Source organism: Amphibalanus amphitrite, unplaced genomic scaffold, assembly GCF_019059575.1.
Source record: "Amphibalanus amphitrite isolate SeventyFive unplaced genomic scaffold, NRLGWU_Aamphi_draft 001003F_arrow, whole genome shotgun sequence".
NCBI lineage: Eukaryota > Metazoa > Arthropoda > Thecostraca > Balanomorpha > Balanidae > Amphibalanus > Amphibalanus amphitrite.
Window position 1 is genome coordinate 137,638 of NW_024882497.1, and position 26,413 is coordinate 164,050.

The window sequence follows — 26,413 nt, forward strand, 5'->3', positions numbered from 1 at the left end:
CACGATTCGGTTTTGAAGACGTTTTCTTCCTTCTCGTTCTGGTCTGATTTTTGTCCGTCGTTCAGGTCAGGCGAGAGGCGGTTTTGAGCCGTTCTTTCTTGTCGGATGAACTGTTTCTGATCAGCCGTCTCCTGGATATCCGCTATGCAGGCCACAGCCCTTTCCTGGAATCGTTGCGGGACGTCAGTTTGACTTTTCCGCATGTCTGACTCAGCGAGTGGTCGATTGTTGCACGAGGCGCCAAGCACCTGGGCAGCAGCGTCGGAGTCGGAGATCACCTGGATTTCCGGGTCTTCGCTCGGTTTTCTGGCTGAGGGATGCTGCAGGGATTTTGCTGCCTCAGCTGTTTCACCTGGGTTCACTTTTCGGAGGCGTCCTTCTTTCGAGCAGGATTCTTGAGTCACCTCTTTCAGGTTCTTGTTGCTAGCGAGTTCTTTTTCCGAGCTCAGCAGGTCTGGCCCAGCGGGTAGCTGGTTGTCGAATGAGATGCCAAGTACCTGGGCAGTAGCGATGGAGATCCATCTGGTTGTCACTTTCTGGCTGTCCGTAACTTTCAACTTCTGGACACTTTCTGACGCCGGTATCCTATCTTTGGGTAACTCGTCGATCCACGATGGTCTGCTGATCTGAGGGCTAGCTGGGACGGGGCTAGCAGGGAGAGGGAGAGGACAGTGGAATGATATTTCGGACTGCGGGAGTCTCGTAGTAACCGTTCGCTGTCCTTCCCGTTCAGCTTTCATGAAGTCGTCCCTTCTGCCGGCGTTTCGTCGATCATTCATCTGCTGTCGCCATTGTGCCTCTAGTGCAGCTTGTTCCATTTCATCTTTTGCGATTTGCAGCTCACGTCGTCTTCTCACTTCATCTTCATGACGCTTCAACTCCTCTTGCTGCCGCCTCAACTTCTCTTCTTGTTGCTGCTTTCGCTCCGCTTCCTGTCGCTCCATCTCCAGTCGTTTTTCCAACTGTTTCACATGCAGAGCCCTTTTTCGCGCCGTGAGCTGAGCCTCAGCGGATGCGCGGGATGCTGACGAACTGGAACTCACCTCAGGGCGCGGCTGCTGCAGCGTCGAAACCTCCATGGTTTCTTCAGTTTCTATCGTCACAGGAACTCCGCCGACAGCGCCTTCACTTTGCGGTCTCCCTTCTTGTTTTTCCATTTTCGATGAAGTTTCCTCCGCTTCTGATTTCTTCTGGCCTGATCCGGCCCGGAGGACCATTAAATGTCGCCGACCCTGACGAGCCTCTGATGGGGGCCGGGACATTTATTGTAGCGGAGGAAAAACTTCGATGAATTTTGAAGAATGTATTGAAGAAATCCGGACGATAGATGATGACGAACGGTAGACGAGGGTGAAATGAGGAGCGCAGAGTAGACAGGTGGACCAGAGAAAAACACAGTGAGCACTGTCGATGAAGTTCACTGTTCAGAGTTCAGATGACACAACGGCGCCGCCGCGGACGGGGCGCCGTCAGAGCCGTTCACTGCACTGCAATACGCCGGCGCTCGTCGGGGCGCCGGCGAATTCGCGCACTGCCACTGAGCTGGGCTCAGTGGCGTTCACTGGGCACACGAACGGGGGTGCCCTCGGAATCGTGCTCGGTGGCACGACTCCGTCACTGTTCACGTTGGCAACCCGCTGGGGGTGCCGTCGGAATCGCGCACGATTCCGTCACGGGTTCACTACACCGGCGCACATCGGGGCGCCGGCGGAGCCGCGCACCGCCACCGAGGACTGTACCCGGTGGCGTTCAAGTGGAGACTGCCCGCAGCGACTCGAGGAGCCGCCGCGGGCACAAAGAACAATCAGTCGTACATCTAAAAGCAATTAGAATATGAAACGAGAAACCTGTGAGAAGAGCCAGAGCAGGCTCGCGCGGCACGTTCGGTTATACGATACGGCGGCGGCGAGCACGAACAGCCGTCAAGTGTGAAGCGATAGCGCGAGTGACAAATTGTAGGCAATTAGAACTTGAGACGAGAAACTAACACAAGAGCTGGTCCAGGCTCACGGGGCATGACCAGTACTGCGATAGATCACGCGTGGCTGTCAAATGTAAAACGAAAGAGAAGAACAACAGGGCAGTTCATTTCGTCGGTGACACTGTGGCTACAAACACGAAGACACAGCACACTACTTGCTCTGGTGCCCCCTTTACACAAACCACAGGCAAATACTCTTTAACGCCGTTCGACCAATCGTTCCAAATTTTGACAACTTACCAAGTAGACAGAAGCTTAACATTCTTCTATATGGAAACGACCTTTCTGAAACCCAGGGCACACTTGTTGCTCTCCACATTCACTCATACATCGCACACTCACGCCGGTTTAACACCCAACACTAGGTAACCCACTCACACCCAAGCACGCTGGCCTAGCTGCTGTCGCTCGGGCCCGGGCGCCTTGACCCGGTTCGTTTGTTGCTCGGAGGGTTGCTGGCGGGGCTAGCGTCGTCTGGCCTCAGGTATCGGTTAGGTTAGCATTGTCAATTTTATGTTCTTCTTCGGAGAGGCGCTTTAATTTAAGCGATGCTTTTGCGCCGATCCCTTATTTGCTCTGTACATTTATTTGATCCTTGTTTACTAAAATACACTGGAATGGAATGGAAACAGACGGCATGGTGACCAGCTTCATCAGGAATAAGACAGAATGTGTAACCTCAAGTGACGAACCAATGCCAGAGCTGATTGACAGGCGAGGAAAAGCCCCGGCACCTAACAGGATATGTACAGATCCTATCAAGAAACACATCAACTCCTATCACCCACAAATCAGTCACTACAGAAAAGAGCATGCGCCAAATAGGCGGTATCTTGAGTCGAATTTGACAATCACAGATATGTGGCGCGACTACAACTCATCTCACCAGCAGGTATCTTACCCGACATACAGAAAAGCCTTTGAAGAGGAGAAAATCACGTTCGGACAACCTCCTCAGGATGACTGTGACCAGTGCAAGCACCTTGAAAGTCACTTGAAGGAAATGAACTGGTCACTCAGTGCATTCAGTGAAACTCCAAGCGGCAGCTCTGGAGCTCATGGCTCTTTTGGTGTCCCAGAGAAGTTCCTGGACGGCCCCGCGTCATCCACGTCTTCTGCGCTTCAGGTATAAACCATGTACTTATCGTTTGTCGTCATCTGTTACTGATAGCCACACATGTGAACATCATCATGATGTCGTTCTAGAAAACCTTAACTAACCTTCGCACCTCCAAAGTCTCTGTTCTCACTGATCAACGTTGACCCCGATTTTGCAATGACCGAAAGGCACACTGACGAATTTTCGCCGTGTCCTTGGACGCAGGCCGAGCCGTCGTCTGCAGTGTCAGCCGGCGATACGAGTGGCAGAGGTGCCAGATCCAGCGTCCCTGGTCCTCCTCCTGCCGTTCCCGAGGAGGTCCCGGCTGACCCAGCGTTATCCACGTCCGCGTTATCGAATGCGCCAAAAGAGCATCACATCACTACGTGTGAAGTGTGTGTTAGTGGGAGAGAGCATTTGGGTCGTGCTAAAGTAGCGAGAGATGCATATCGAGGCACTGTAGACAACTTGGATGACGATGAAATGGCGTATACTGCGGATATGCAAAAGGTGCTGCTTCTTCCAAAAATGACCACGAAAAAACACTTTTTTGTGAGCCGTCTGGTCGTGTTCAATGAGACGTTTGCCTGCATGAACGGCAAAACGCCTGACTATTGCGTCATGTGGCATGAAGGTCTGGCGGGCAGGGGGGCGGCAGAGGTGGCGTCCTCGTATTTGAAATGTGTGGAGCTCAGTGGTGCCACAAAGCTCGTGTTCTGGGCCGATAATTGCGTGGGACAAAACAAAAACTGGATACTGTTCACAGTTCTTGCCTCGTGTGTGAACACGTTGTGGGGCCCCGAGAGAATCAAGCTGCGATACCTCGAAAGGGGACACACATATATGAAGGCTGATAGTGTGCATGGCCAGATAGGGAAGAAGCTGAAGAAAACCGGCGAGGTCATCACTTTCGACGAGCTCTGCGACCTGTGCGAGAAGTCTGGTAGCAACATCAAGGTGGTGACGATGAGCAGCGCCGACTTCAAGAGGTGTGCTTCTGGTGTTCGCTCCCGCAAGGCGTCTGGTTCAACATGTCTCCCTAAGATCAATGACATCTGCGAGGCAGTGTTCACCAAGGGTTCGAGGAAAATGCAGTTCAGGGAAGGAAGCTGCACATCTGAGCTCAAAGAGGTTGACTTCCTGAGTCCTAAGTTCCGGCTTCTGGACCTCGGCTCAAGCCAGTCAAAGCCACGTGGAATTCATCCCACCAAAAAGGAGGGGATCTTGAGCCTCCTCTCGTCCTCTGGAGTGGCTCCTGCCAAAAACAGGTTTTGGCATGATCTGTCTGTGAGCAATGTGGCAGCAGACCTGGTAACCAATGAGTAGATAACCAGGCCCAGAGCTTGATTACCAAGCCTGATCTGGGAGGACTGGTGTGCATCTACTTTCTCAAAACTGCATGAACGTTTACTAGTTATGCCACTGTACGCCAATGCCAGTTAACTGTTATGTCAAGGTGGACATACCAATACATGTGTACACTGTGCATTCTCAACGTGTGTCATCATTTATGATCACAGAAATCCGGAAACATTATGGGGAAGCTAACAAATTTTGGACAAATTCATCACTGTTTAGAGCTCAACCTTGTTTAAAGTGATCCATTCTTTCAGTGAATGACTCTTCAGAATATTGCCACCGTCCACAATATCAATGACTTGATTCTTTGACTTTGACTTCTTTGACTCTTGAATGACTCGATCAGTTTTTTTTAAATGACATACTTTTTGCCAACCAAAATCTTAGGTAGGTAACAGGTGCCTGGCACAGAAAAACATAGCAAGTAACGTCGCTAGGTTTTTCTGTTTTCATCCAATGCTACACCCAATCTAGCAAGTCCACATTAACATATTTTCAGAAGTATTTCAAATGTCCGACTACTATTTCTCAATTACACACATAAAATATATATATATATAAACAATAATCAGCTAGGTGCATTTTATGCGCATTTCCTTAGGCTAGCACACAATAAAGTTTCCTCTTTTTTCTCGGTTTCATCACTTTGGCGCTTGCTAGGTTTTTCAAAAATAGGGTAGAGCGGAGCTCTGCGCCGCCGTTTTTAAGATATCTGCGAAACACCGCAGGGTGTGTGTGTGTGTGTTCAAACACCACCCCCCCCCCCCCGGCCCGGTGCGGGTTAAGGGACCCTATCCCCCTTTGGGAATGGGGACCGGGAGGTCGGGCATTTCTCTCCCCCCCCCCTCCTAGATCTCTGGAAGTTACCGTTTGATTTTCAAAATTCCAAAAAACGTACGATAGCCTCACCGGGGAACCACCTTGTGACAAAGTTTCGTTGACCTATAGGTGCAATTGATGTCAAAGGTCAGGTCAACGGTCGCATTTTTCGCCGTTTACGGCCTACGGGTCTTCTAAGGAATGCGTTATAAAATCGAGTAAGAGACATATTTTCGAAAAACATCGAAAAAGGTTTGGTTGCCTAATCCATATGTTGCTTAGCCCTCGCCCGCACATGGGGGTTGCCCCCAGGTAGTTTTTCTGCTCCATGCACTCAGCATTTTTAGAGCTAGAAAGCTGATTTTTTCGTACAGCTGCTCCTCTGTCGTTTCTTGATGTCCACTTAACATTTCAAGTTTCTGTGGTTTTTGGTTTCGGAGATATGACCTTGTTATTCAGGTCATGTGATCCAAATGACAAATATCCGATATCTTGCGTTGGCTAGGGGTCTTGTGAGCTTTTGACACCTTGATTTCGGCCTTTTTTGCCAGTCCTACCTCCCACCTATCATGGAACATGTTGTTTGACGATGTACAATGTCAAGGTCAGGTACAAGGTCAACCTAGGTCATCTAAAAACATTGCGTTTTAGGCAAGCTGAATTTACATTTCGTGAAGTTTCTTTGACTGTACCTATTTTTGGCAAAAGCTTCTCAGATCATGATTTCATGTAATATGGACACATAAACACTCGGTGCACACATCAGTATACATACATACACACACAGACATAGAAACACATATAATTGACCTTGACCTAACTTGACCTGAAATGACCTCAGCAAAAATCTGGTCGGGTAGTGTTACAAAGAGGTTGTAGCTGGCTTGGCACCACAATGCGGCATCGTCACTCGGTGTATGCTGAGCAGCGCACTTGATATCCAACGGTGACCCAAAACAGCAACATTTTTTTTAGTTTGACCTGACCTGGAAGGTCAATGACTGACCTGAAAAAGGTAAAACTGGGTATCATTGGATTTGTCTCTTCCCCATTTTTTTTTTGTCTTTACCGCTAAGCTCTATCTCCAACAGAAACGAAATGGCACGGGGGTGGTGGCACCCCCCCCCCCCCCATGGGCGTTCTAGGATGGGAAAATGGCATATGCAGGCGAGGGTAAAGAAGTCATTGATACCAGGGCTTCGTTTCATAAAGCGAGTCCGTAACCTACGCCGGTTTTTGGTCTTATATTGTAAGTGCATGTGAAGCAATGACGATAGTTTGAATCGTTGACTTTATCTTGCAAGCAAAAACAGAAGGGAGAAAGGGAAATAAATTTATCGCTTCACATGCACTTCCAATACAAGAAAAAAAAACGGCGTAGGTTACGGATTCGCTTTCAGAAACGAGGCCCAGGTCGGGTCATAGATGTCAGGTCCTCAAGGTTCACAATATGAACCCAATTATACTAGGGTCGTGTGATACATGTTTTATGGCAAATTTTACATTTCTAATTCAATGGTGTGGCCTACACGACCATTGGAGCCCGTTTAGGTTACATTCTGGTAGATGTCAGATCAAGGTCAGGCAAAAAAAGTAAAAGTTCGAAGTTCATATTTTTGCATAAAAAAGGGGTTCGATACGGCTCATCACGAGAAATCCAATGGTGGTCTTGATTTTACTATACGTAATACAGCTAAAATAGCTACAACTACAAACAGCTGCAACAGCTAGAAATTGAGTTTGAAAATTTTACGTCATCAGCTTTGACTATTATTTTCATCATAACTTTGCCAAAAATGGAGCTATCGAGCTCAAATTTGGCATGTCAATAGCAGACCAAGAGCTCTATTACCTACATGCTTTCCCGTTTTTCGAAATTTTGAAAATTTTGGTATTTTTTTAGTATAGTATTGAAAAATACTTTTCATTTAGGGGGTGAAAATAAAAAATCGACCAGCCAGTGAAGGAGACCAGAGAAGTACACACGTCAGCTTGTAAATGCTAAAACAATAGAAACTAGCAGGATTAATGTCAAAAAAGCTTAGGGCTCGTCCGGGATTTGAACCCGGGACCTCTCGCACCCTAAGCGAGAATCATACCCCTAGACCAACGAGCCGCGGTTCACAGCCGGCATTAATGAGCTTTCATATAACGTACCACGCCTTTCACTGTGCGGCGTTGACGGATCTAGTCCAGATAACGGCGCCAGCCACGCCTCTCCTTCCGGATAGCAGGACGGTGAAAGTAACGGTGCATCAAGTAAGTATTGTCGGCTTGAAGTCCAATCGTTTCCTTGTCGGCTCGTTGGTCTAGGGGTATGATTCTCGCTTCGGGTGCGAGAGGTCCCGGGTTCAAATCCCGGACGAGCCCAATAGTGTTTTAATAGAAATACATAGGTACAGTGGATCTAGTAAGGATCTCCAGACGAAACTAGATGGCGTTGAGCCTCAGTCGAGTCCATGTGAGATTCAAGGAGAGGTCACTACCGAGCTGAGCCCGGTGGGGAGGTGGGGAGGGGCGAGGGGGCGGGGCGGTTGGCGAGGTCACGGTGCGGGTGACCTGTCAAACAGCCCCGGCGCGGTGGGGCACTGCCGCAGGCAAATGGCGCACTCCAGCGTTGTTCCATATCGCGGAGGTGGGCCGGGCGGCCGGCTAGCTTGGCAGTTGGCTGCTTGGAAGGAAAGGATAATGAGGCATGGGTTTGCTGTGGCCGGTTTATCTACTGTCAACTATGATGAACCCAAAGTAATGCAAATGTGATGTTTGTAATGCAGCTGGCAATGCAATGCTAGCGAATGCTCCGGGCGCCCAGTAGCTATAACGATTAATATTATTTATGTCTCCTGAAATTTTCATTGAATATAATTCAAGCAATAGAAAGATCGTATCGTTCGCCAGTTTTTTGACCGGCTGGCGTTTCTTGCGTAGAGCGCCCTTTGGTAAATAATTATCACGCAGGTGATTTTTTTACTGGTAAGATGGGCCTTTCAGGTCAAATCAAGTCGCTAAGAGAAGATGAGGAAACGTAAACGAATGCCACATTTTTGTGCATGAAGTCTCGAGTTAAAAAAGCTAAAAGTTAATATACGTGTAAGCAAAAAACAATCAGATCAGTTAATAAAAATATTTGACCCGAAATTAGCCTCTGTTTTGTCTGACCATGATTGCGTGTAAGACACCGGTCCAACAGGGTTCAACCCGGCCTAACCTGGTTCGGCTCCCCCTTCTTTTAATATTAAATTTGGCCCGAACCTTCTGAATGAAAGGAATCACAAGGACAGAGTCCCCGCTAAGCTGAGCTTGTTGCGTTGACCCTGCTCTCTACCCTCCGATCAAACAATTCCTGGTCTATGGCAGAATTAGAGTCCAAATTTTAACGTGCCGCACATAGCCGCGCACGGCCGGTCCCCTCAATGACTTCGCCTGGCAGCGGCCTGCCACCAACCACAACCATACCCGTCAGGAGGCTCAAAAACGTCAAACACACGTCGCGTTTCGAACCCGGACTTTTGTAACCGGGACGAGCGCTCTCACCACATAGCACATGGAGTCCAACGCTCTACCGACCGAGCTACCGGGACGGACATTTACCTTGCGGTTTCGCCTCGTGACATTGACAGACGTCAGACACTTTGGCCGAATTCTAGCCGAAACACTGAGCAGGCTGCGCAGGGCGATAGGTGCTCGTAGCGTTGAGATTGGGTAACCTGTGAGCTGAATGCGATGTCGTGAGTTCGAGCCCCACTCCCGGGTCTGGTTTTATCTCGACACGAACCAAACCTTTCCTTCTACTGCAACACAGATAAGCACGATGACATCTTTCCCGAATATCTTTCCCTTATATCCTCTCAAAAAGTCAAAATTATCGCTTATAAATGTTAAGCAAAGTTTCATTATTAAGAAAATATTTTTGGACATTTTTCTGGAGCCGTTTCAAATCTTTTTTTCTTTTCTGATTCTTTTCGGCCCGATAAAACCCGCCAAAACTGATCGTGCCAAATGAAAAACATCTAATTCAAAGAACAGTTTAGAACAGCCTCATCATGCATCATGAAAAGCATCATGCAACTATCGACTGAATAGTTGCATGCTATTAATGCGTCCTAGATTTCAATTACCTATCATTGCTTAACATTTTGGCTGGAACTGACGCTGCCTCTGGCTTGCCCGTTTGTTTGAGATAATGATTCCCTTCAGTCGCATTCTTGCCGGTTCCACATGAACAGGATACCACCATACCGGAGTGAACGCACCCGCAACCATCATCCCCTCCCCTCAGCCTGTTGTTGTTGTTGTTGTTGTTGTTTCTCCCTCTGCTCCTCACGGGAGCATAGCCAGGCGGCTCTGGAAGCGTCTGGCGGCGGCCGCCAGGGCCGCCACCACTGAGGTCTCCCGGACCTCCTCCAGCCTGGGATGGATGTGACCCAGGGTTGAATGTCTCAGTCGCATCAGCGCCGGACATCTCAGCAGCACGTGTGCCGGCGTGTCAGGCTCCTCATTGCACAGGGGGCAGCGGGCCGCCACACAGCCCTCGTCGCGGCAGCCCTCACATCCCACAGAGGGAACGGCCCCGATCCTGTGCAGGTAGGCCCTGGAGCCCGACCAGTGCCCGGCTCGCAGCTGGTGGACGTCCACCGCGCGCTCCCGGTCCAGCCCCGCCACCGGTGGGGGGAATCGGCCCCCCATCAGCGACCGGAACCAGCCGGGGGGCCAGGCCCGGACCGTGTCGTCGCGGGCGGCCCTAGCCACCGCTCGGGTGATTGTCCTGATGTCTGCAGGCACGCTGTCTTGTGGTAGTTCCGCGGCCTCTCAGCCTCGGCGCAGTGGCGGGCGGCCCTGGGCGGCCCACTCCCGGCGCTACGCACGCCCCATGCGCCGTGATACCGCGTCACTCCCCCTCCCTCCTTCCCCCACAATGACCGGTGACCTCACTTCCCTCGGGATTTGGACTCGCCCTACCCCGACCGTAGCGCCACGTGGTGGCTCTGGAGATCTTAAATAGACCCACTGTACATACTTGAGTCCCGAATCATCAAAGAATATTGTGGCTCATGGTGATACCAAAGCAGCTAGTGGTGCCTATCGGAACCTGGACCTTCGGAATTCTGATTTTATCCAATGTCCAATTAGGAATTTGGTTGGAGAGAGGCAGCAGGCTTTGAAAAAAAAAAAATGGACAAGTCAATCACGCAGGTACCGAAAACCAGTGCGTAGATGAATGATCGGTTATTAGCCGTAACAAATATACGTTTTTTTATTATAACTACTTACCATAGATACTGTAGTACGGTGGTCATACCCACTGATAGATAATTAGAATTAAATGTAGGAAGAGGAACTAACTACCTAATATATTAACCCTGCTCGATGTCCCAGCCCGCCCATCTGGCACCTGGCCTCTGCTGTGAACTACACTGTAAAAAATATTGACGAGCTATGTGTCAAAACAAGGGTCTCGAAACAGTCACCAGGTTGTCAATGCTTCCGGTACCTACCACTTGACTAGTTACCGCTTAGTTAGCTTACAGGCTGAGAACTATCCAGATCGTTATGATCCGGTATTGTAATGATACCCTAGGTGTACCTTTGTTTTGAAGTGCTGAATTAACTATCAAGGTTGTTTGACGTTTGTTTTCGCCTCAATCCGAAACGAGGAAGACCCTCATCAAATTATTAGGTGAAAGCCAGCCTCAGGATGATCAAAATACTAGGGGTAGTTTTGTAATAGTAATCTGTGAAGGTTGAGGAACAAGCCGTAGCAATGCACTCGTCACTAAACCAGCCTGAGATTATTCGCCAGGTAGCGGCTGCGTTTCCCTACTTGCTGAATCATGTTAGCAACTTTCCATTTCCAGACACTTTTTACGGCAAATAAATTGTTGGGTTATTTGGAAGGTGAATGACAATTTTATTTCTATAAGTCAATACATTTGTATTTCCGATTGCCCTAAAACTTTTTTTTTAATCGTTTGCGGTAGGTTTTTATTGTTCGCAATAAAGTTGCGCACCTGTGAATCCTTCACTTAATGCGTTCCCGGCTTCCCGGCGCCAGCTGTTGCGCTGTGCCGTGCCGCGTTCGGTCGGGGGTGCGCGAGTCTGTGCAGTGCGAGTGTTTATCACTGGGCAAACCTGTATCGTTTCCATTTGTGCAGTGTCTAGTTATGAAGAATTGCTTGCCGATATATGACCTGCAGTGATCGACGTTCTGATTCAATAACTTGCCATAAGCCATTATTCTCAACCAAATCGCGCAGAGACGTTTGCAAAGTTGTCGAGGGGGGGGGGGGGGCGAAACAAGAGCGATTTTAAATGAATTGCTCTCCATGCAGTGCAATAGGACTTAGGTTTAATTTTTCGAAAGTTGTGGAGCCGCCCCCGGTGTCCGGCCTGGCCAACTCTCTCAAGAACCGACAGCTAATTGAACACTGAAGTTTCACTACGACGATTTCCGCCAAAGTTATGAAGAAAGGGCAAGTGCAAGAAGTACAAAACTTCTCTTGGTAATCAAAACTTAGGTTTGGCAAATTCCAAACCCTAAGTCACTACAACTGTGGAAATAAATAAGCTGGTTATTGACGGCCAAGCTCTGGCCAATCTGAGGTTCAGACCTATCATCAAGTTCATGAGGCAGCTGCGGTTGGGCGGCTCACGGGCTCCACTGCATAGGCTCAGACAGGTAGGTACTCTACAAAATGTCGTCTGTGTTCTTAGGTTCAGATCTATCGATAGGTATGTGCATGCTTCTGATTCGATTGATAACTGTAAACGGGCGCTGGAAGTGAAAGATTTGCTTGATATACGAAAGGTGCATTGCAAGAAAGCATATTATTTCAGAAATACACTTTCATTTTATCTTGAGCGTTTTTGGAATGGGCCGGATGAATTCGTCATCAAACTGGTAAGGGATTTCGTTTGAAGACCACCGATATTTAATAATATGATGGTCTTCAAACGAATTCGCTGGCAAATTCGATGACTGGATTGGGCGGCGTAGGATCTGCTGGTCATCTGACTATGGGTTGAGCAATACGTTAGTTTTGACCTAGTTTGAGCTTCATTCGTTAAGTAGGAACAAGACGATGCTTCTTTTGAGCATCGTCACTAAACAAGCCGCCCTCGTTTTGACATTGTTTTTCGTTATTATTGTTACTAGGTACTTTGTTACCATACACAGCATTAACGAGGACCTGCTTCCAAAACAAGGCAGAAACGCTCCAGCTATTTTTGGGACGTGGTAAAAACTAACCGACACCTGGTAACTGTCATCTGACGAACACAAAACAAGCCAGGGGCTCGCAGCGTGTGTCAAAAGTAGGATGCAAAACTAGTCTGTACCCCCGACATTTAGCGTTGAGAATCATTTGACGAGGGGCTAGTCAATATTTTTTACAGTGTACAGGTCAATGGCCCAGGCGTTCTGACCTCTTGACCTCAACCCACCTTTCGACTTGACCTTTCGGCTCCAGTGGCCAGCGGACCTGTCACAGGTGCGAGAGAAGCACGCGCTAGGATTTTCCAGGACTTGACAGTTAAATAGCACACACCTAGCGGAAAATTAATATTGTCTTTGGCTTACTCAACGACGCGTGCCGGAGTTTTCTCTGGCAATTACCGTAACATCACCAGACCTAGAGACAAATTGGTCGACGGCAGGACGGCACGCGCTGGGACTTTCCCAGGATCCGGCGATAAAATCACCAGACCTGGCGACACAGAATGGGTCAGCGGCCACGGTCCAGCATGCCTCCACCTGTCGGACTTCCCGAACCCACCAGCCTGCCGGCCGGCAATACAGCGACAAATGAGCGCCCTTATAGCGCTACTAACTCCAAACTAGCTGCTCAGAGTCACAGTAGCAATTGTTCGCCATTAAACAGCGGCGTGCCGCATTTGTCTGTTCACACTTGGAGCGCAGCCAGCCGCGCGCGGTAATCTGGTGTGCGGCAGTACCGCGCGGTAATCTGGTGTGCGGCAGTACCGCGCGGTAATCTGGTGTGCGGCAGTACCGAGCGGTGGCACGGGGCGGGGATTTCCGGCATCCGACGCCAGGCTTGTAATGACCGGCCTGGCCCACCAGTGAACAGAACTCACACGGCCACGGGCCAACTCTAGTTAAAGATATCACGCACACACCGCAATGGTGTGTTAAAAAAGTGGAGAAGTTTGTTTTGACGGTAATCAAAGCTCAGTGCAGGAAACGCCAGCGTTCGCTTCAAATTTGGGGCTTGTGTCATGAGAACGCATTTAAGATGTGCTCAAATCTAATCTCAAATGATGTCTTGGGCTTGGCACCAGCTCGTAGCTGCATGCTTATCACCTCCTGAACACGGGGTGCTTCATTGAAGTTGCGGCTTTCGACTTACGCCGGGCCTAAAATGGCCAGCGGCGGCGAGTGGCAGGGCTGCGCTGCTATAGGTATTACCATCACTAGCCCACTAGGGTTTCGGGCCTGAAATAGACCATATACAAGGGAATCTGACATGAATCACATGACTGTGGGCGTATTTACAAATTGCAACCGAGCTCCGCCGTGGGGTAAGGTGGGCAGGGGTTTTTGCACTACGGCTGCGGTTGAACTACCGTCTGTGGTAGAATTTTCAGGACGATGGCGCGTTTCATACGAAATCTGGCGCAATGTTTGTTTGCTTCTGAACTTGTACTGTTATTGCTGTGAATTCTTGAAGTGGGAGTGTTTCAATAACAATTTGTGGATTATTTGAGTTTCTTTATATTAACATAGAAAAGTATTATGAAACATTTTGTGGAAACTGCAAATACTGATATGATCAATTACTTAGTTTGGGAATTGATACACATTTTGTAGAGTAGTCTGGCAAATGGTGTAACAAACAAACCTCAAGCCTATCATGATCTGAAGCTGTTGTAACAAATCAAAATTGCTTTGATGTTACATAGTACCTTGTTGGAAAGACTGGAGCATGGTTCAAGATGATGCGTAAAAATTCAAGATTTGTGCGAAAGCTTGTGACTGAAGAACGAAAACAGTTTGATATGATGGCTCATTTAAACGTGGAAATGGACGACAAAAGTAGAGTTTCAACATTCCAGCATGTGAGAATAACTTCAGAAATTCATAGTTCTTGTAGTATTGCATTCTTCTTATGTACAGTTATAGGTTTTGTTAGGGTATTTCAAATTCATTGTGTCAGTTGAGATATAGATGGATTGCGGAAAAAATTTAGAATCATTGCATGGTAGCTAGGTACTTGTTCGGTAAAAAGGTATGCGATGAATGCCATGAGAAGGTTTTTTATTTAATATATGGTCGTTGTTGTACCTACAAAAATGCAAGCTTACTAGCAACTAGTTTCTGAATCAGAATCAAATCGAAAGTATTTGCCATGAATGTAAATATGTACCTGCAAAGTATGTCAATAAATTTGTGTGATGTTGACCAGATAGTTTTATCATCTGGGCATTTATGTCGCTTCTTACGTTAGGTGTTAATGTGATGATGCCCCCCTGGGGGTCCGGAAGCGGTGGGGAGTATGTTTTCAAAAAAATTTATATTGTTTAATAAAATTTCGTTCATCGGGGGTGTTTTCTGTCCGAGATGGTTGCCGACCTGCGCCGTTCTCTGGAACGACCTCAGGTGAGTGTTTTCGGCTGGTAGATCCTCAAATGGTTGATTGATGAGTTGATTTTCTTGCTGTTTGATTTCTCTCTTGTTCAAACGTAATTACACACCCATTTCCAATTGCTGGTCGGTCCGTTGGTTTCAAGCTGACCGATTCCTTTCCGCCACCGTTCCTTGCGCCTGGGGCTCGTCACAAACAATATTTATAATGAGGCTGGCTTGTCGCTTGTCAACATATAGTCTTCACTGCCTAGGATGGTATCTGTCTCATAAGGAATTTAGGACACGGATGTCTCCCCAAAGCATATAATTTTGATGCCTCCATTGAGGACATAACCTGAAGCCACCATCTGATACCTGATAGCTACCCACCATTCTCTCCCTTTCTAATGCCTATCATCCCAAAGATAATCGAGTACATCCCCATTTAATGTCGCCCTCAATGCTGAGATTAGATCTCCCGCTGGTCCTTACACTATATGACGCATACCTCAATCTCCCTCAGACTCACTCTCTTTGTCATACCTCTCTCATCCCACTACAATAAATTTGATCCCGCGTCGACCTCTCAGTCCCTCCCAGCAATAGTTCTAACTCCCTCCAGCGGTACATATCAGGGACAATAAACGCAATTTGTTCAATAGACTCCGTGATTAGGGTAAATTTCATCTAAGCTTACTCTTACCTCCCAACGACTTATCGCGCCCTATTCCAACATTGGAATCGTGTGTGCTCTTCCTAGCACCTCTTGGGCTCCCTGGCCCAATATCCTCGAACACCTACATCACCTGACCCTGATTACTTGTCTAAAGGTGCAACGCAGGTAGCGATTACATTATTAGCGTTCGTCGATGGATGTGATTGGTTCAATCAATCTCTGCCGGCCCACTCTGTTCGAACACCTACATCATTTGACCCCGATTACTTGTCTAAAGATCGACGCGGGTAGCGTCAGTTATTAGCGTTCCTCAGTGGCTTATGATTGGTCCGTCAACCTCTGCCGCTCACGGCACATCTCTGTTTCCCTACTAAAACCCCGCGGCCGGACGTTGGTTACTGACCCTTGCAGCCCTTCTGTGAGAGACCGTCTTACGCGTTTTCACCTAACGAACCGGTGGACACAATCCTGCTGCCCGGCGACCGCAGTCTCACTGGGCTCATAGACAGGTACCTACTCCGTACTCTCATGCAGTCATGGCACCCGCAAGTGGCGCCTTTGAATCATTGACCGGTGTGACTCGAAGACTCCATGACTGAATCTATCCTACAATTTTATCCGACGCCGTGGAATCCTGTCCTGCAGATGTGTGTTCAAGCGCGTTAGCGTCATGAGTGATACATGCTGCGATCCTTTCCGACGGTGGACTTACCTCACCTCATCCTGGCGGAATTACCCCTTCGCCTCAATCTATCACCTTCGTATTTTGTCACTCACCTTCGGCGGAGTGCCCCCTCGTCCTGTCTCTCTGACTCACCTCTCAGCTTGGGCGTCTTATGGCGTTCTTTGTTCTGATATCTGCCTAACATATTTACTTACTTACTCCGTAACGTGAGACAGTCCAATCCTAGAAGACTTAGACGTATCAGCAGAGTCAAAAACACATGAAAGTGTTGCAACATACCTCCTCTTCGGCTAGCATCCATCCTTAGATCTTTCCTCCCTTTGTAATTCCGGTTTCAATAGCTATCGACCACTTCAGGGTCACTCCTTCTGTGTCTCCTTACCTGTCTGACCCGTAGAATCCCTTCAGTCCATGTGCGCACCGCTGCGCGGTACGAATCAATTGTTACCCGCGACCCGAACAAAAAAATCATTGGATAGAGAAATCTGCGCCGCCAAATACTCAGACCATCTACTACTCCTTTCATCTACACGATATTTACGCCTATCAGCCGAAACGTCTCTACCGTAGCTTACTATATTCACTCAGTGACGTCATATTTCTAGGAGATTGCCAGTTTCATACTTGTTGATCGGTAGTGACGTCATAAGATCCTGTCGCCTGCGGGTTAGTACATCCTGACCTCTCATCGTTCAACCTTGGAGACGCTAACTTTGATCGGAATTTCAACTCGACTATTCTGAGTGTTGCCTGTGTTTTAATGAAGTAATTCTCAGTAGTGCCCAATCATTTGTGATCATGAATATTTTTATGTGGATTGTTGTCTGGCGTCCCTCGCCACGTTGTCGCAAATTTCTCTGGGGACGTAAGTATTTGCATCAAGGGAATTCTAAGGTAGTGCGCCGGATTAGTCTCAATTTGGCATTTCAATTTAAAAACAATCCGACTCATGTGATTTCATGTTATCTTACTGAACCGATTTATGAGAGTCAATTTTATAATGCAGATTTTTATTGACATACTCGACCAGATGATTTATTAACTTGCAATTGACAATCGACTTGTGGTGTTCTAATTTAAGGAAGCTCGGTTTACCGATTGCTATGTTGTTGAAGGTATACAAATTTTGGCAAACGTGATATCCAATTATTCGAGTGGGAACATCAGCAATGAGAAATGTTTAATATCAAATCAAGGGGGGGTTGTGTCCAGTCCTGAGGACATGTTAAACTTTCAGACAATTTTATGCTATGTAACTGGGATTGTGCGGTCGGTTGGCAGGCCGAGTTCAGCACAACAAGCTATGCTTAGTGCGAGCTCTGATTTTTCAACTCTGCCCATTCACCCATTCAGACTAAATTAAAAAAAAAGGCAAGAGCAGCAACTTTTAACAAGCGGATGGGAACTGGCCAATGGGGAATGGTGCTAATTTCAAACTAACTTGATGGCTCGGCAAAGACTCGACTGGTGTAATCATCGTTGTATCTGTTCCGTCACCTGACAAAGTTTGTCATGTTCAATGATGCCTTATAAATTTCAATTCCAGGATATCCCTTTTAGGTGAAACCGCACTGGTCTGAAACTGTTTTGCTAGCATCCAAGGCCAGATATGAGATCAGTGTGACCTGAGGGGTCAATGGTCATTGACATTGAAATTCCATGTTCAATAGATCATGTCAATAGAAAGAGATCAACTAACGGATGTTACCGGGAATAATATGACTTGAATTGTTGCATGTTACTGATTTATCATCTGAATTCATTAATTTCAGCGTGTCCCTCCAAAACTTTGTAAGTACAGTTGTCAGTAGCTTTTCACACCACGCTTGACATGAGATGACTGTCTCCTAGGCTTGGGGTGGCAATGTCAAAGTGTTAGTGATGCGCGCTCAATCATAACACAATTAATTCTCCATTCCTGCCTTTAGCCTATAATTGTCTGCTAATCTGAGTCGGTAGCATGCCTCGCGGGGTAGAGTTTGGTTTCGACTGACAAAGGGAACCAGTTTCTCCCAGAATTAGACCGTAGAGTTGTTCACCAAGATTTGCTAAAATTGGATCATATGCGACTGCTGTCTATTTCTCCCCTTTTTGACCACCCACATTTTTGTCCGTCTTTTCTACTGAGGTCATCGTGGGTCAATCGTTAAAAGAAGGGTTCGTCCAGCTGTCTTAACAGATAATTTGTTTCTCTCAACAGGTCCATATTGGTGCATTGTTCGCGGTGCAGCTGAGGGCCGGGTACCAGCGCTCTTTCCGATCCAGCGGCGAGAGACCGGGTTGTACTCGAGATTCAACTGCCCTTGCCGTTGGCCTTATCTGGGTTATATTAACATGACGGTCACTTTGCCTGCTGGTTAAATGAGTTATCATACCCTACTCGGATGTTTACGATAAATTAAGTGTAATTTAAATGCAATGATCACTAAATGTTATTTAGATCATTTGAGAATGTGCCCTGTGATCAAAAGCTATCTTGTTTGATTCCCTCATATGTTAGATGTTGAAACGAAGTTGAAACTCAGACCTTTGGTTTGTTATTGCTCTGAATCCTTTAAACAAAAGATATTTCATCGAATCTATACGATATCTGTAATTTAAGCCAACGCAGAGAGTTAGGTGATAACCATTTTTAAATGCTTGTAATTATGAGCTTAGCGGGAATCTGACCTTGTTCCACACCTGACCGGCGACCATTCTCGACTCATCGACTCATCGAGCGTCGACTCATCGACGCTTTTGGCGCCGCCTAGTGGATGTAGTTGTAGGTTATACGGGCTAGGTGGCAGTAGAGTGCCACGCATCTAATTCGTACCAAAAGCTTCATTTATGGGGTCGATCTTTGTAAAGACTGAATTAAAATGTTTTGCTTCGACATCCTCCTCCCTCTTTCTCTCTCTCTCTCTCTCTCTCTCTCTCTCTCTCTCTCTCTCTCTCTCTCTCTCTCTCTCTCTCTCTCTCTCTCTCTCTCTCTCTCTCTCTCTCTCTCTCTCTCTCTCTCTCTCACTATGATCATTCACATTCGCTCTCTCACTCACCCACTCATTTCAGTCAGTCACACGCAATTGCGTGCCGACACGAGGGACCTCTTGCGGCAGTTTAGGGAACCAGCTTGGTCTATTTCACGCTAGGCGGCACTGCTAGTACTGTCAGCTGCATCTGAGCGCTGTCGGAGTTTGCACCGGAGGCATTAGACCTTGTAGGTGGCGCTAGTGGTGCTACCGTTGGTGCGTCAATTGACCTGTTAATTGTTTAAGGTCATGTTAAGGTCAAGGGTCATACATTTTTCATATCGCGCGGACTACAATCGCTCAGTTTTTAGTAAAACTCACGGGGCCCAACATACTCCCAAAATTAATCACAAATTACTTCAAGGAACGGGTGGGCGTGGTCACGTTCACGATCCCGGTGTTAACTAACTCGAGTGAGTTGGAAGTGTAGGCAAATGCTGCCCGGCGGCATAATGCGTGGTGTGACCGTGCACGTTACATGGTTCCTGTCAATTAATTGGGGTCTGCAGACTGTTCAGTAATCCGATCTGAACAAAACGGTCCTTATCATACCTGAATGGTGATTAATGGGCGGTGATAATTTCTCGCTTCCCTCCGTAACCAACTCTAGTTGTGTACAACCAGGGTGACATTTTCACGTCATATTGAACGGTAACTCGCTTGACGTTTATGATTAAATTGTCTCAAATGATGCATCAACTTAACAACCGTGGCATTTGTACGTTAATCTTTGATATACCTCGAAGGGAGCGAGCATCGACATCTGTTAAATACCGATAATGCTAGGAGAGAAAGGAAATTGATGGACATATTCCGAACAGCGATCAATTTACAACGATTGAAATGGCGAATCAGCTTGGCTTCGGCTATATAAACTCGAGTCACGAAACGGCTCAAGGCTGATTTAATAACGAACCGGAAGGCGATTCAGTTTCCCCATGTTCTTGTTCTGGCGCTGGGCTGCCGAAGGAGCAGAATAATGTTTAACGTTTACGATGTTTTACTCTCCTTATCCAATTGTAACTGTAACACTAGATTGATAATGGATTGAAACGCTGGTCTACCGGGCCCAAACTAGTTAGATAATGAAACAGCTTATGCTGACCTACTAGCAAAAAAAAAAAACGAATTTGTGGTGGTCGCGTCGTGAGGGCGTGATCATTGCGTTTCCGTTGATTCGTGATCAGATCGCCGCGGTGTAGTCCCGGTGAGCCTGTGATGTGATGCCGGCGTACGGTCGTATGGTCGACGTGACAACTTAAAGATATTACGTTAGCGGTCTCTGTGAATCCGAATCAGCAACATATCCGGAGTAACCCTCCCTTCTTTCCCAGACAGATTATTGAATTTTCACGCTATATTTACAAACGGACGATACAATGCTGGTCATTTTCAACCGGTGTACCACGATCGGTTGTCAGCTCGCCAATGCCAACTTAGCCTTAAATCTAATCCTAACGCCCTAACCGCAAAAAGATTATTTACAAAACATCGCCAATTGGACTGTCATGACGTCATCTGACGTAGTTTGACGCGTCAGTGGTGACCAGCGCCCCAAAAAAATGATACCACCTGACCGGTTCCCCTCCCCTTTAATACATTGAATTTCACACCTCACTGCGGCCAGACCGCGCGCGCGATGGCCGACAGATAGTGCCACCCCAATACCAATGTAATGGTGAGCCATTAGCCTACACTGACCATTACTGACCCGCCCGGGCTGTCCCTCTAACCCCTCTGTCTATCCCATAGACAAGGCCGGACCAGTCAGGCCCATTAGCCCCTTCCCGCCTTTACAAACAGACGCATCACTGCCGCGCTGCTCGGTCGGGAGCGGAATGTAGCGACCATCTGCCCTCCCTTCCCTGCCGAATAACACTCCCACGATGTTAAATCCATTACCCTCTAATGGTGGCTCAGGTTAGACCCCAGGGAGTGGCATTTGTAATCCAGATCAGAGACATCCGATGGGTAAATGGGAGGTGAATTGTCCATGACGGGGAGGCAGTCTTGATGAGGCGGACAGATGAGATGACTCACTTGACAGTGTTTGATGATTGCTGTCCACTTTAGCTGAGGTCCGGTGCAGTGATGATCCGATCAGCAGAGAGGCCGCTCCGGCCGAAGCCGGGCGGGGCGGTGTCCCGCGCCGAGTCCCGAGGCGTCTCTGGTGGTCGGCCTCTGGTGGTCGGTCTCGGGTCTGTCTCCCCCTTCTTCTCCTTCTGCATTGAGTTTTGTTCTCCTGTGATTTCCGGGCCGGAGGTTCCGGGCGTCGCCGGGCCTCGCTGACCGGGGCAGAAAATTGGCGACATCCCGTCTCGCATCCGGAGTCGAGACCGTCGCCCTCCTCCTCCATTCCGCCGGAACGTGACGTCATCCTCACTTGCTCGGCTCATCCGTCTCAGCTGTCTCCTGCCGGATGACGTTTTCACACTCGATTTTCGCCGGATGTCGGTCCCTGCCTGTGCCGGACGGCTGACCGCAACGACATCCTCCCATCTTCCTGTCAGCTGCGTCGGCAGGATGTGCGTGGCGCCAGGCGTCGGGAGGCTGGTCCAGCACCGGGAGCAGGTGTTTCCGGCTGCGTTGCGTTTTTCGGCGGCCACTGCGCCGGCCCGGATGGGTGTGTTTGTACTCCACCCTTCGGCGAGCCTTTGATCTTCGCTAATGGTGACCGGCCGACGGGTCGGGGGATCGTATGGTCGACTCCCTCCCCACGCTGGCTCGGCGCCGCGGCAGGCAGTGTGATCGTCCTTACGTATAGAGTGTGAGAGATGTCCTTTTTGATGTACGGAGAAAAAAATGTCACAGCTTCCAGCTGTTACATTTTCAGGCTTCTTCTTTTAATTGTGCCCCCACAATTAAGGATGGGCTTGTTCTGCATGGTAGTCGGCTGGCCTTCTTCGTCTGCCTTGGCTAGGACGTTGACGTCCTCTGCCTCCCTGCGATGCGAGGGTGCTGTTTCTGGACTCCATGGGTAACGTCTCCTCGATCCTCCGACAGCTGGTTGTGGTGTAGCCATCCCCCCCCCCCCCCGAGGTCAGTTCCCTTGCCACCATTTGCCCTAACCTAGCTTACACCCTAACCATCCCATTAGTGACACTCCCCCCTTTCGGTATTCCATCCCCCGAGTTAACTACAGCAGTTCATGTCCTAATCGTTTTCCCCCAACATTCGTAAGGTGGTTGCCTGACAAGCCGAGTAACCAGTAAGTATAACACATCTGTTTTAAGTACTACACACCATCAGATATCTACCCCTACATAAAACCTAATGACACACCGCGCGCATATTGTCACATCGGTACATACGTCGCTCCATGTTGGTACGACGGCCCGTGGTGGCTCCTTGGTAGCCACTTGGATGAGAGGTCTTGGGCCTTCCCACCGATCGCCGCCTGGCGTGACCCCCTTGGTTGCTCGTGTCCAGGCCGGGGTCGGTCGTCGTAGTCGTGTAGTCCGCTTTGTTGGCGCTAGGGCATCGGGCGCTTTTAGAGTAACGCCTCTGCCAACGCCTTGGTCGATCTGGTTCCCTCCATGGTTGGGCGCTGTTGTCGTGAAGTCCGGTTCGTTGGCGCCAGGGCATTGGGCGTCTTTGAGCAACGCCTCTGCCAACGCCCTGATCGATCTGGCTCTGCCATGGTCGGGCGCTGTTGTCGTGAAGTCCGGTGGCGGTAACCCGCGAGGGTGCTCTGGAGCTGCACGCCTCAACGCCACAGTGGTAACGTTGCTTGCTCTGATACCTGGAACAAAAGAGAAGGGGAGGGTGCTTCTTGGGTCGAAGGGGGGAAGAAGGAAAGTATAAGGCGGTTGGACATGACCCTTGGAGTGGGTAGGATGGAGTTTGGGATGGTTATTGAGCAGGATTGGTTTTACTGGGGTCTGTTGTTCGTCCTCCATGGAGCACATCAACTCTCCGTACCTCTCCTTGGTGACCATGCCTTCGTTTCTGTATTGCAGTTATCTGGGCGGCCTGTTCCTGTTTCACCAGCTGCTCCGTGCGTTCCCATTCGTTCGACCCACTCAGCTGCCCCGCATGCCTCGAACTTCTGGTTTCCAAGGATTCCGTTCGGTGTTTGCGCGACTTGGTTAGTCGGTCTTCGAATTGGTTTGTTGCAGGTCAGCTCAACCCGATGTTCGATGGTTCTATGACATCACGTCCTCAGGTTCATAAAGGCGCTGTTGTTCGTTTATGTGTTCTGCAGCTGTTTCCTTCTTATCCAAACCGAGCGCCTTGGTATCCAAAATCTTCGGATCCATACTTCCTTCGTCCCCTTTTCCCGCTTAGCCAGACATCCGAGTGTTTTGTTCGCTGACACTACGACTTCTTGACCTTCGTTACAGTTGGTGGTCTTGATCTTTGGTCTTCGACGTCTCCTGCTTGGGTGGTGGGGAGTTTAGGTGAGTCTTCTGCTGGTGGGTGACTTTTTTCCACGGCTCGTCTCGACTCAGATGCTGGTGGCGTTGCTGGCTGGCTGGATTTTCTCTCGAGGCTCGGTTGGATATTCCTTCGTTACTGCTTGGTCGACTTCTCTTCTCGGAGTGATGTTTCCTCCTGGAACAATCCATCTTGGTCCCTCCTTCTCCGACACCGGTTAGGTAGAGGCCGCCGCTTTCTTCTAGTGTCGCCTCCTTCCGGCTTCCGTTCTCCAGGATGGTTTTGTTGGCTACAGAGATCCAAAGCTTTCTATTGACTGCTCGACGATGATGCTGTTTTTCAGACGAAGCTAACTCCGATGATGGCGTCATGGTGAAGTTCGGCATACGGGAAGGCGTCATGTCTTCTTCTGTACTCCTAACTTGAAATTTACTACTGTTTCTCAGGTAACCAGTTATATGACCTGAGGCGGACCGAAGAACCACGCCCGCGATTTGGGAAGACTGGCTGTTGATGTCTGACGTGCGACGCGAGAATCAGTGCCGGTTTCCTTTGGACCTCCTTTCGACGAGAACACTTTATACGTCGGTCCGTGTCTCGTGCTGTTGATGTAGCAAGGTGGTGGGCTTCCGTGACCAGGTTAGCTGTTTTCTCCTCAGGCTGTCTTCGATCACCTCTGATTGAGATTCCCGTAGATCCTGGCGTCGTTTCCTGTGGAGGTTGAAGGAAAGTTGCGTCCATTCGTTACCGGCTGATTCCCATGCGAATGATGATGTCAGTGTCCTTGATGCCGTTGATTGTCCGGGAGGCATTCGAAGGCTCGGTGCCGCGGGTGGTGGTAATTGTAGCACATACAGAGTAAGTCCCTCTCTCGCCTGGCTTGGTTGTCGTATTTGTTGAACCCCTGCGGTCTTGAGGTCCGGTACGTCGCCATTCCTGTCCGATTGCTTGGCTTTGCTCTGATCGACTTGCTCTTGGCACGTAGACTTCTCCTTTTCACCGTACTCAACGCCAGGTCAGTTTTTGTTGTGGAGTTCGGAACCGCAAGATTAGCGTTGCATGGCTGGTGTGTTTCCTCCCGCTCCTCTTGATCTCCCCCTCAGATTTTCCCGTTGCTCGCTGGAGGCAGGCTTTGCTCTTCGCGTTCCAGTCGTCCCGACGGCGCAGGCTTCTTCTCAGGTTCCTCCTCCCGCGTTTGGAAAAACTGCCACGATCTGTCCGACCACTTGTTGCTGCGGATACGGGAACCTTCTTGTGTAGCAGCTCAGGACCTCCCCTTCCCGGTGGCTGGCTCCCACTGCTTCTTCTTCATCTGCCATTTCACTTCATTGTCAAATGTCTTGCATTTCCTGCACCCTTGATCTTGATCTTGTTGTGATCTGGGCTAAACCAGTAACATATGCTTGCGCGTGTACGAGTTGGATCCTTGTGATCAGATTGCTGCTCCTCTCGAACCTCTAGATGTTATCTTGTCTTTGTTTCTTCGTAGTGCAGTGTCTCCTCTAATCTCCTTTACCGTCGATCTTGTTTCTTTCTGAGCGGCTTCTCGATAAGTGCGACTCTGCTGATTGCATGTTGCATTTTGTGACTGCAGTTCCCTTTGAATAACTGGGTTCAAATTTGTCCCTTTGATCGCAAACTTCTTGAGATGTCATGATGGTTCTTCATCTTCTTCAGTCTTCTTTCTCCCCTTCCTGGCTCGGTTAGGTGTAGCACTGTTGATTGTAGGTTCCGTGCAACATAACTGAAACGCATCTGAACAGCTCGGTATGATTCTTCATTCTTGATTATCAATGCCTGGAACGCAACGTCAATGCTTTTCTTAATTTTACCCGTCTTAGATTTCGCTTTCCTTGATTGGATTTTGTGCAACATTGCTGAGTCCATGTTGCTGTTGCATGCAATAGAACTGCAACGCCACCGCACGACTGGATCCGTCTTTCCTTCTTGCCCGCAGATTTCTTGGACACAACGCCAATACTTCTTTTTACTTCTCCGGTCTTCGGTCTCGTTCTTCTGGATTTGGATTTGTGCAACATTGCTGGTTCCGTGTTGCATGCAACCGCCTTGCAATGCCTCTGAACAGCTGGACCTGCTTCTGTCTCCTTGACCACTAACTCCGTAATTGTTAATGTTCCTCCTTAAATTTTCCAGTTTTGACCTCGTTCTTCTGGGTTTGGATATGCGTAACTTCACTGATTGCATGCAACAGAACTGCAACCTTTCTCGATAGCCGGATTCAATTGTGTCCTCTTAACCTCAGCCTTCTTGGATGTTATGAAGTATTTTTGAATTTCTTCTGTCTTCGGTCCTGTTTTCTGGCTTCGGGTATGTGCCACATTGCTAAATTGTGTTGCACGGAACTTGCAACGCCTCGAAACAGCTGAAGTACTTTCGGACATCTTGACTATCACCTCCTTGAATAGTGTTCTTGAATGTAGCATGGTATCCTCCTTGATTTCCAGCGTTTGGTTTCGTTTTTTTTTTGTTCCTGTATGAGCAACATGGCTGATTTTCATGCTGTGTGCAACTGGACTGCAACTTCTCTGTACTGTTGGGTTATATCCTGTGTTCATAGCCATAACCCCAGTTGATACGTGGTTCTTCTCCGTAGCTCCTCCAGTCTTCGATCCTGTTTTTCTCTGGCTCGGATATGTGCAGCTCGGTTGATTGTATGATGCATGCAACTGAGCTGCAACTCCTCTGGGCTGTTGATGACATCCTGTTTTCATAGCCAGTGGATACAACGTGTCTCTTCTCCGTAGCTCCTCCAGTCGTCGATCGTATTTTTCTTCTTGGGCTTTGGTATGCGCAACTCTGCTGATT

The 26,413-nt window shown here is 48.5% G+C and overlaps 2 non-coding genes across 2 annotated transcripts; one reads left to right on the plus strand and one right to left on the minus strand.

The window, feature by feature from the left end:
• Positions 1 to 7,302: 7,302 nt before the first annotated feature.
• Trnap-agg lies at positions 7,303 to 7,374 on the minus strand. Its single transcript has one exon. It is a non-coding gene; the product is annotated as a tRNA-Pro (tRNA).
• A 182-nt stretch (positions 7,375 to 7,556) lies between these two features.
• Positions 7,557 to 7,628, plus strand: Trnap-cgg. The gene has a single exon. It is a non-coding gene; the product is annotated as a tRNA-Pro (tRNA).
• Positions 7,629 to 26,413: the final 18,785 nt, after the last annotated feature.